The following is a 10,664-nucleotide window of genomic DNA, read 5'->3' as shown; positions in this document are numbered from 1 at the left end:
ACAACATACATACAGATAAATTACTACATAGAAAATTAACACATTACAAACTACTACATAGAAAAGTCAAACAACTTCAACAAAGTCAACAAGACTAACACAGATCTAAGCAAATCTCACAATAAGTTAACACACCTAGCTTGACCTTGACTCTTGGCAGTGCCTTTGTCAAAATATCAGCAACTTGTTCCTTTGAACTGTAGTGCACCAAATCAACTTCACCCTCTTTCTCAGCTTCCCTAATAGCATGGCACTTAACTCTGATGTGCTTGGTTTTCCCGTGTTGGACAGGGTTTTTGGCTATTGCAAAGGCTAAATTGTTGTCACAATGGACAACTGTTGCACTATCTTCCTCAACCAAGTTGCATGATTTGCTCCTACTGCAGCTGAGACTGAGATCTAGCTTCAGCTGTAGACTGAGCTACCACATCTTGCTTCCTTGCTCTCTAAAAAAGACATTACTTCCTAGGTAGAAAACTTCCTGCCCAGTTACTGTCTACAAATATCAAAACAAACGAAACGAAGTTTGGAGCTGGGTAAACTTAACAAACAATTGAGCAATACAAGTGTAGCAACAATCTACTGAAAGGAGAAACTATCGAATGCCCACTAGGCCAAAAATCGCAATAAAGCCCACTAATTTAGTGTCTTTTATAATCTCACTTTGTTTAACATACGGCCCCACCAACGGGTGTCTCTAATCAAGACATGGGCCAACCCAAATTTACCTTCAATTTGTATACACGAGCCGAGACACCTAAACCATGATTCTATATAATTATTGGGCTTAATTTATTAAGTCTTCGCTTAACTTAAATAGAGACCCACCATTAGGAGATTCCATCATGCAATCTGGACCCAAATCAAAACACAATCCAGCACACTGCAATTTTATTTATTTTTAATAATAAAATATAGTATAACCGAATATAAGGTATACCGGGTCAACGGGTCTCAAACCGGGTTTCCCGCCTACGGCGTGTATTCCTGTCGGGTAAAGGGTGGCACATGAAGAGGTCTTCAAGGTGAGTCTATCGGCGGTAATGGTGCTTGGAGAGGCGGCTCACGTTGGCCAGATCGGGGCTGGAAAGGGGCGGCACACCTGCGGCTTCCAGGCGCGATTCTTGTGTCTTCGTTGAACGTCGACGGTCGTGCTTAGTTGGGTTTAGTTCCTGGCAGCCAGGCGATTATTCTGGAAGCAATGGCATTCAATTCCGTCACTGGACGGAGAAAATAGGTGAGAGAGGGGCTGTGCGGCGGAAGAGGGAGGAGAAGAAGAGAAGAGAGAGAAACGATAGGGTGTGTTTGGAAACTGATTGGATTTCTAGTTTCTAAAATCATTTTGTGTTTAGTTTTTGAAAAATAATTTTAGAAAGAAAAAAATGTCTAAAAATTCATTTGGCATCTGATTTTTGAAAACTGTTTCTTGAAACAGAAAACAGAAAATTGATTTGGTAAGACGGTTTTTTGAAAAGAACAAATAGAAAATTCTTTTGGATATATGTTTTGTTATAACAAAACACAAAATATATATTATAATCATATATTTATCCCTTAATAGTTGAAAAAAAAGATGGAATTATCATAGAGTTAAACATTAACATCGAAGGTTTTTTATTCTAATTAAATAGATTAAATATTTGATGTGTTATAATGATCCAACCATATCAATTTAGCCATATAGTCACAATATCTAGACATGGCAACAGCTCCTTGATCAGTTAAATCAATCATATTATTATTGCTATTTGAACTTGTCCCCATTGAAGTTGAACCTTAGATATCGGAAGGATCCATATTATCCCATGTATGAAAAAGTAGATCTTGTTGTGTCTGTTTGCGTAGAAAATTATGAATTGCATAGCAAGCAACCACTATAAATCTTTGTCGAGTTGGGGGGTCGGGCGACATCAATTTCAAAATTGGGAAGTGAGCTTTTAAAACTCCAAAACATCTTTTAATCACCATTTTCATTGATGAGTGTCGATACTTGAATAATTCATTACGATTATGCGCCTCGCCTCAACTGTGTTACTCTTGAATATGATATCGTCCTCCTCTATACGACAGTAAGAAACCTACGATGCAAGGGTATACAGCTTCAACAAGATAATATAGGTATACTCATATATAATAGTACACTCAGTAGTATATTAATCACTAAACAACTTAGAAATAGAACCAAATAGGGAACCATATCAAGCATGTTAACCACTCTCGAAAATTCAACCAAGCCAAAGAAATCATAAACTAGCACCCAACAAAAACATCCAAAGAATAAACAAATGAAACACAGATACCCATGCATTATACCAAATTATACCAAAGTATGGCCCATATTATGTGGCACCCTATAACCGGTCTCTCCCCGACTACGAGTATAGATAAGCAGGATTCTATTCTATATCGTCGTCTAAGATATATTTATTATCTTATAAAAGCAAGACTTTCGCTAATTTGAGTGACAATACGAATCAAAAACCTAGGTATAATTACAGATCAATTTAGGAGCAGATGAACCCTAGAAGCAACAATTAAGGAGAGAGATGTTTACCTTTGTGGGTGATCACTCTTCGAATTCGTCTCGGAGTAGAGGGCGAATCAAATAGCCAAGATTGAAGAGAAGATCAACGAGGATTGTTGAGGCAGAGAGAATCGCAGATGCCAAACTACAGAGACAAAAGAGTGAGAGGTGACTTTGACGTCGATCTGGAAGGGAAATAGGGTTAGTCGTATTTGTAGATATGCCATTGATTAATGAAAACTATTCTTCGTTTTTTCATTAATTTTGGGAAGAGTTTTGCGTGTTTGCACGAAAACTGGCCAAAATGACTTTACATAGTTCTGGTTTTTTCGTTTTTGAAAACAAAAACTGAGTTATAATTTTACAAAATCATTCACTGAAAAATAGCTACCAAATGAATTTTTAAATCTTTTTAATTTTTGAAAACAGAAAATAGTTTTGAAAATAGAAAAATGTTCTCTCTTTTTTTTCCCTTTGTACACGCATCCCTAGAGTGATATTTTCATCCACGTCCCTATTTTTAGCCTTATGTTATAAAACAAGTTCACTTAAACCCTCAAAAATCTAGGGTTCTACATTGTAAGCTTCACAATTGTTGTACAACAACTCTCCTAAACATCAGCAAGAGATTTGTGCTTCACAAGGTTCTATCTTCATTAGAATAACTTTCGCTATTACACTAGACACATCAGAAATAACACCAGTAGGCATACTTTCAAGCTGCACCCCCAACTTTCTGAAATGCTTGCTTCTCCTAATTCCAATATGCATTTTCATCAATAATTACATCTTTGTTGATTAGGATACTCTTGGTCTCCATATTGTAGAGTCTGTAGCCTTTTTCTTGAGAGGTATAACCCAACGATATACCTAAATCAGTTTTTTTTATCCAGCTTGCTTCTCTTTTGTGATAGAACATGTGAATAGCATTTGAGCCAAAGACTCTCAGATGCTTAACAAAAACTCTCAAATGCTTAGTTGAAGGCTTCATCCCCAATCAAGCCTCAATAGGTGTGAAATCCTTGACAGATTTAGTTTGTAATTTTTTATGAAGGTACACTGTTGTGTAAACAGTTGCAGCCTAAAAAATCATAGGCAGTTTCTTTTTTCAGAAGCATACATTTGGCCATCTCTATCATTGTTCTATTCTTTACTGTAAGTTGATATGCAATCTCGACATCCTCACAAAACTGGTTGAAAGCCTCTAAAAGTGTACTATTTCCATTATCGACCTAATGGCCTTTATCTTCAATCCACTTTGTGATTCCACTAGAGTTCTAAAAACTACAGGGTTAATTAGTAATAAGTCTCTCAAATCAAACTTTTATTTCAATAGATCCACTCTAATTTTTTTTTTCAACCTAGAAGGTCCATAAGTGGATAAGATTTATTTCATTAAGGACAAACAATTTAAAATATCTTTTTTTTATTGACCAAAGTATCCTCAATATATCTCATTCATCATCATCCTCTAGCGGTTCATCTTCATCTTCATCTTCATCAAAATCAAGACCCCCTCCAAAAATTAAGCATCTTCTATCGCTTTGAGTCAGAAATTTCAAGCAGTTACCTGAGTTGATTTCTGAAAAGGCTACTGATTCAACAATATTATTTGAAAAAGAGAATGAAAATGATTATGAAAATGATTCCAAAGGTCACGAATTTCAAAGGTCATGAAAATGGAGTCTATTGATTAGAGGCGGATTTAGGGGGAATACCCTAGCCTGTACTCCCCCAAAATTTGGCATGGGAATTAATAACAAAGAATGCAATCCCTACAATCATGGAACACCATCTCGTAAGAAGTTAGCAGACAAGTGCCACACCTCACAAAGTTATTGTCTCAACAGTTGAAGAAGGTGGAGCACATGTGAGGGAATTTTGGAACAGTGACAATCATGACAGTCATAGCCAGTTATTCAGTTTTCATGGAGGTTTCATCGAAGTATAAAGTTGGCGGAAGAGATCAACACAAATATCCAGCCCAAAGGCATAAATCATCTTAGTTTTCAAGCTATTCAACTACTGTCTACAAACACTCAGCCATTTTTCAATTTTGCAAATGCAATCACTCATTTTCCACCCATCATGTATATATTTCATTCATCAATGAAGTATTACATTTCGGTATTTTCTTCCATTTGTGAATATTCTAGTGAAGTGCACTTCAGTGAATCTAGAGTTCCTTGAAGTTTTATGTTGAGACCATGATTTAATCCTTTTCTTCTTACAATCGTTTGTTTTAGAAGTTAGATTACAAGTGCAATCCCAACAAGCTCTGCTTTTCACACTTTGAGACTGATTGCAAGTCTCTAGCACACCTGCAACCGTTTGATCAACACAACGATCTTGCCACCTTAAAGGGTAGGATTGACTTTTCGGCGCCTGCAACCAAATAGAGCCAACACAAGCAACGTCATTAGTGGATATTTTTTCAATGACGTTGTTTGAAACAGCGCTAAATGCCATTATGGTAAAAAAAAAGTAAGAGAGTGCTATTTAGGAATTTAAAATGTGTTAGAGTGCCCATACGAAAAAAAACTCGATTTTTTAAGTACTTGAAATACTAATTTCAAACACTTACAGGGCATTTGGTTGGTGTTTTGAGGGTGAAATGAGTGTAGGATTAGATATTCCCTTGTTTGATTGAATTTTAGAGGTTGAAATCTCAAACTCATTCCACCCTCTATTCTCCCTTTATGGAGAATAGTCATTCCCACCAAATGGTGAGAATGACTCTTCTTCACAAGGCAAAATGAGTTTTAATGTATAAAAATACTCTTTTACACTTGTTATAAAATATCATTTTATTTTCTAAAAACAATAGTAATATGGAAATTGTACTATTAATATTCTCACACTCATGATCACCCTTCATTTTATATCAAACATGACTATGCTCATCTCGTATTCATCTCACACAATTATGAACCAAATGCCCAGTTAGTGTCTACAATGGATCAAAACCAACAATTGAAACAACTCTTAATATGAGTGAATATTTGACATCTCAAGAACCCCTACCAAATGGCCCGTTAGTGTCTACAATGGATCAAGACCTACAATTGAAATAACTCTTAATATTAGTGAATATTTGACATCTCAAGAGCCCCTTAAGAGAATAAAATGGATACACACAATCAATCATTGCTTGACACATTGCAAACTTTCTTCGTTTTTTCTCTATCCACTCTACTTCATCTTTTAAACTTGCAAAAGAAAGCGAAATGGTAAATTAATTCAAGTGTTTGTATGATGTACCATTGTAAATTAAGTGTCTTAACAGATCTCTCTTCAAATTTGGTGATGCACAATTACCAAAGAAAAATGTAGCACTTGAAAGTGAAGCCTCATTTATGTTTCCAATTTTCAAAGCAAAAGCTGACACCTAAGACTTTAAAAGGTTGAAAAATGAACAAAATCAATGGTATTCTCTCTCTTTGGACTATTCACTTGATCGACCTGTGGACAACATGAACTTGTACATGGTATATGCTTAGCATATATCAAAAATATCCACCAGGTCTAAGCTCAAGGCCCCTACTCATTTGGTTACACGCTGGGTAGGGCTTCTATTTTCATCTCGGGCCCGACCCGAAGCCCTAATGATAAATCCAGGCTTGAACCTTATGTTTTCCGGCCGGTTTGATGCCGAGGTCTAGGAGGGAGTTTTCACTCTCAAGAAGCCATGAGTCGAATTTCTAACTGAACTTGTACATAAAATTACAATGAGTTTGCTTGACACACTAGTTTATAGGCTTTGAGTGGGTCTATGACTTCTCAGTACACACCAGAAGGATATAGACTGTGGGCTCCCATATTACAGAAAAAAGGAAAAGAAAAAAAAAAAAAGACGAACAAAAGCATGTTTACAATAAGAATGTTAAAATTTTAAAATTTTAAATAGAATAAATTCATGTGGATCAAGAACCTAAAGCGCATAAAAAATAACTTCCGAATGCGCGAACGGTATAAAAGTCTAATTTCTGCCCTAACAAAAGAATATTCAATTACGTATAATTTTTCTTCTCGGCTGATATTCAATTACTCATAATTTTTTTCCCGGTTGGCTGATATAACTCATTAATAAAGTGTCTGATGGAGCCGAAAACGTGGTTCCACCAACTGAAAAAAAGCTCCAATTAGCTGCCTGTTTGGCTGTGCCGAACAGCACAGCGGAACTAGCGGATCCACTGGTTCCTGGCCAGCGGAAATTCCGCTGTAGCTTTTCGACGTGGTTCTCATGCCAAAAAGCTGCAACTTTTTTTTTTTTTTTAAGTGTGGATCCCATACTTTTATATAAAATATTATTATTTAATGATTTAAATATAATTATATTTTAATAAAAAATATAACTTAATTATAATTATGCATTTTTAATTATTATAACAATAAATTTAATATTGAAATAAAATAATTAAAATTTAAAAATACAAATAAAATATTTATACTTTTAGAATTTTAATTTTAATACATAATGATAAATTAAAAAATACAATAAATGTAACAAAATTTATTTGATTAATTAAATATAAATTAAAAAATACAATAAATGTAAGTTTAATTAATTTGATTAATTAAAAAATACTTAAAAATAATTTTAAATATAAATTATATTTGATTAATTAAATTAATACTTAAAATTAATTTTAATAAGAATTATATTTATTAGATTAATTTTAATATTAAAATAAAATTAATATTATAATACTTTATTTCAACAATTTTTCCGCTAGCGTCAGTTTTTAATTCACCAAACACCTCACAGCATATTTCACAACTTTAAGTTCAACATATTTTTCACAACATTTCCGCTAGCATTGAAAATCCAGCTTTCCGCTCTGCCAAATAGAGGCAAGGAGTTTCTTTTGAGCGAATCCTCCCTATGTTTTTGAAAAAAAAAAAATTGACGTGGACCCCCCTTAATCATTGCAAATTTTAAATTTTTTTGCCTACTTTAAACTATTATTCTACTTAACAATTTTTATTTAACATTTTTCTATAATTTTACTTTAAATATCTACAACCTAACTATAAGCTAATTATATTAATATAATTAATAAATATTTATAATCTAATTATATTTATAATTTTATTAATATAATTAATATTAATATAATATTATTGATATAAAAATATTTAAAATTTATTTTAATAATAAATTATATTTATCATATTAAATATAATGAAAAAATTATAAAAATCATAAAATATAATATTATATAATATATTTTAATTCAACAGGTTTTCGTTAGGGTCAGTTTTTAGTTCACTAAACACTTCACTCACAATATATTACACAACTTAAAACTTAGAGTGCGTTTGATTTGTTTTCTATTTTCTATTTCTCATTTATTTTCCATTTTCCATTTTTGATTTTCTGTTTTCATTTTCTAAGCTTCAGAAAACATGTTTGGTTTGAAAATACTGAAAAAAATATTTCTATTTTCTGTTTCCATTTATGTTGATATGATAATCTTTTAACTAACTATAAAAAAAAAGAGGGATTTTTTCCCCCCTCTCGCAATTAATATATAAGTTCAATATTTTATCATAAATTATTGATCCAAGAAAATAACAATAAGTTACAATTCAAATCTATAACAATATGTGAGATTAAAGTGAGGACATAATCAATTCTTAGGAGTCTGTTCCAATACTTGTTTAGTCCAAGTTCTTCTGCAATCCATTATTGGACAATAAATAATCCAGTCTGCTAGCTAATACGGCGCACACAGCCTTAATCAATACTGTAAATCTCTTGCTTAGAATCCATAGAATATGTCAACATACAGGCTGCTCTTAAGTGAAAAATAAAACTATCAATAACATCAAACAACCATTATCAGAACCCCTTTTATACATTTTTTCATTGCTACCACCACTGAGAGAACAAACAAAAATGGTAAGAAAACAAATTTTGAGAGTCGAGTTGCTCAGCAAGTTGCTGAACTTGAAACTAAAATTACTGGGACAAAATTAGTGTAGATTCATGTGTGAACTCCAAGCAATGATTCTGCTAATACCTTACAAATTGTCTTTTAAAGTCTTCGCCTCCCTGCCTCCCATAAGGATTGCTATCACTAAACCCATTTTGTGTTCCGTCAACTTCAACTTTGCGCATTTTCTTCCTAAATTTGGACGCACTACTGTCCAAGTGTAAATTGACCTTAGGAGGGCCAGAAAAGCAAAATAAGGCAGCAACTGCCTGAAAAGATCAGTTTCGATCAAAACAAATTAGCTAGCGAAGCAACTCAACAACAACAGCGGAGACATAATCAAGCGATTGGAAGACCGATACCAAGTCATATGCTAAAAGAATAATGGCCCCATGATTTCAAAAATTCGTGAAACATTCACATATAAGAAATGTACCACTTTCTCCATCCACATTCATTTGATTGTGAATAATAAAAAAGAACTAGCAGCTTAAACTTATACCATTGCGAGCATGGGAAAAACCATGTGCCAAATAAGGCTCTTTTGAGTTCAATTTGTTGCTTAAAAGAATGAGAATCAGGGGAAATTTCTAGCCAACAAAAAAAAGCTGGGTTTCCTTACAAAACAGAGTTTTAAACTGTAATCCAAGATTTTACATGTGGGGGATTTTTTGCTTTTGAAAACTCTTTTTATTGATTTGAAATTACAACAAAGTTAGCAAGAAACCCAATTCAACTCTCAATTCTGTAAGTCGGAAACTAATCCATGAAATCGAATTTCTAGTTATTTATCATAAAATGATCAAAAAAAATCACAAGTATACATATCCTTTCAAGAAGAAAGGAAAACAAATTCATGCTTGTTTTGAAAAGCTGGGATCGAGACTCAAATCACAAAAGTTGCTTCAGAGCAAAGGACATCCTAAACTGTATAGCCCAGAAGACCCAATCAATGATCAACTCAAATCACAGAAACAAACCCCAACAAACCCTAGGATCCCAATAGGCATACAACAACAAAAATCCCTAAATTGCAAACGAAAATTTAATCCATACAAGCGAAGCAAAGCAATTACAAAAGAAAAATGAAAAGAAATGCAAATGAGAAGCTAATCAGGCAAAATATGAAGATCAATAACAAAAAGAGTACCCGGAGAGGCAAACAAAACTGAAGAACAAGCAAAGGGGGTTGTGAAGAGGGCTTAGAAGACTCGGGGGAGATGAGTGAAAGGGTCTCCACATTCTTTCACTTGTTGTAGTCGTGGCCTTCAAAGATCGAATCCATCGAGACAGAGGAAATCGAAACTCGGAGATGAAGACAGAACGAGTCCCGTGTTTTCAGAATTTAGAAAACGACTTTTTTTCATTTTCTATTTTCAAGTCATTTTTTATTTTCAGTATTTTCTATTTCCAGTGTTTTCGATATGCCAAACGCTTTTTCAGATCATTTTCTGTTTTCTGAAAAAAGAAAACAGAAAACACATGGAAATTAGTTTTTCCACTAATATTAAAAATTAATCCAAGTTATTCTTATAATCTAGTGACGACTAAAGAAATTGAATTTTCTAATGGGAATTAATTAAATATATACCATAACTAGTTTTTCGGCAGAAGAGTGTTAGTAAAATCCTGACATACCTAAAACCATAACTAGTTCTTCTGTAGAAGAGTGTTACTAAAATCCTGACATACCTAAAACACTCGCTGTCTTTTTATAGGTATATTTATTGTTATTTATTTACCCATGTATCTATTTTGTTCTTCCCTTGCAAAACAAATGGAAAAAACAAAATCAAGAATTGGTTGTATGTGTTTTTTCAAAGTGGGTTTCCTTTCTCTCTAAAATCACCTAAGCATGTTCTCTCTGAATAGAATACTCATTCTTCTCATTGCGTCCCAACACTACACTTACCCTTATAAACATGTATATATATATACAAATCACTCTCACATATATATGTACAAACATTGATTGGAAAATTCCCAGATTTAAGTTTTGTAGGGTTGGTTATTCTGCAAACCTACTACTGCATTATCCATCTTCTGGCCATGGCGAATCAAGGGCGGCAAAGCACGGTACTACTTAATTATTAATTATTCTTCTACTTTCCCTTCTGAATTATAATATTATATAATAATTTGCAGAAGAAAAATAATTTACGGATCAATTAAAGTCAAATTAGCAGTTTTTTTATGTGTTT

General features: G+C 33.3%; 1 long non-coding RNA gene across 1 annotated transcript; it reads right to left on the bottom strand.

The window, feature by feature from the left end:
* Positions 1–8,355: 8,355 nt before the first annotated feature.
* LOC119984480 lies at positions 8,356–9,835 on the bottom strand. The gene is made up of 2 exons (XR_005464912.1): positions 9,614–9,835; positions 8,356–8,732 (listed from the first exon to the last, which is right to left on the bottom strand). It is a non-coding gene; the product is annotated as an uncharacterized LOC119984480 (long non-coding RNA).
* Between the last annotated feature and the right edge of the window lie 829 nt (positions 9,836–10,664).

This window comes from Tripterygium wilfordii, chromosome 18 (assembly GCF_013401445.1).
Source record: "Tripterygium wilfordii isolate XIE 37 chromosome 18, ASM1340144v1, whole genome shotgun sequence".
Taxonomy (NCBI): Eukaryota; Viridiplantae; Streptophyta; class Magnoliopsida; order Celastrales; family Celastraceae; genus Tripterygium; species Tripterygium wilfordii.
This window is presented reverse-complemented; position numbering and strand designations above follow the sequence as displayed.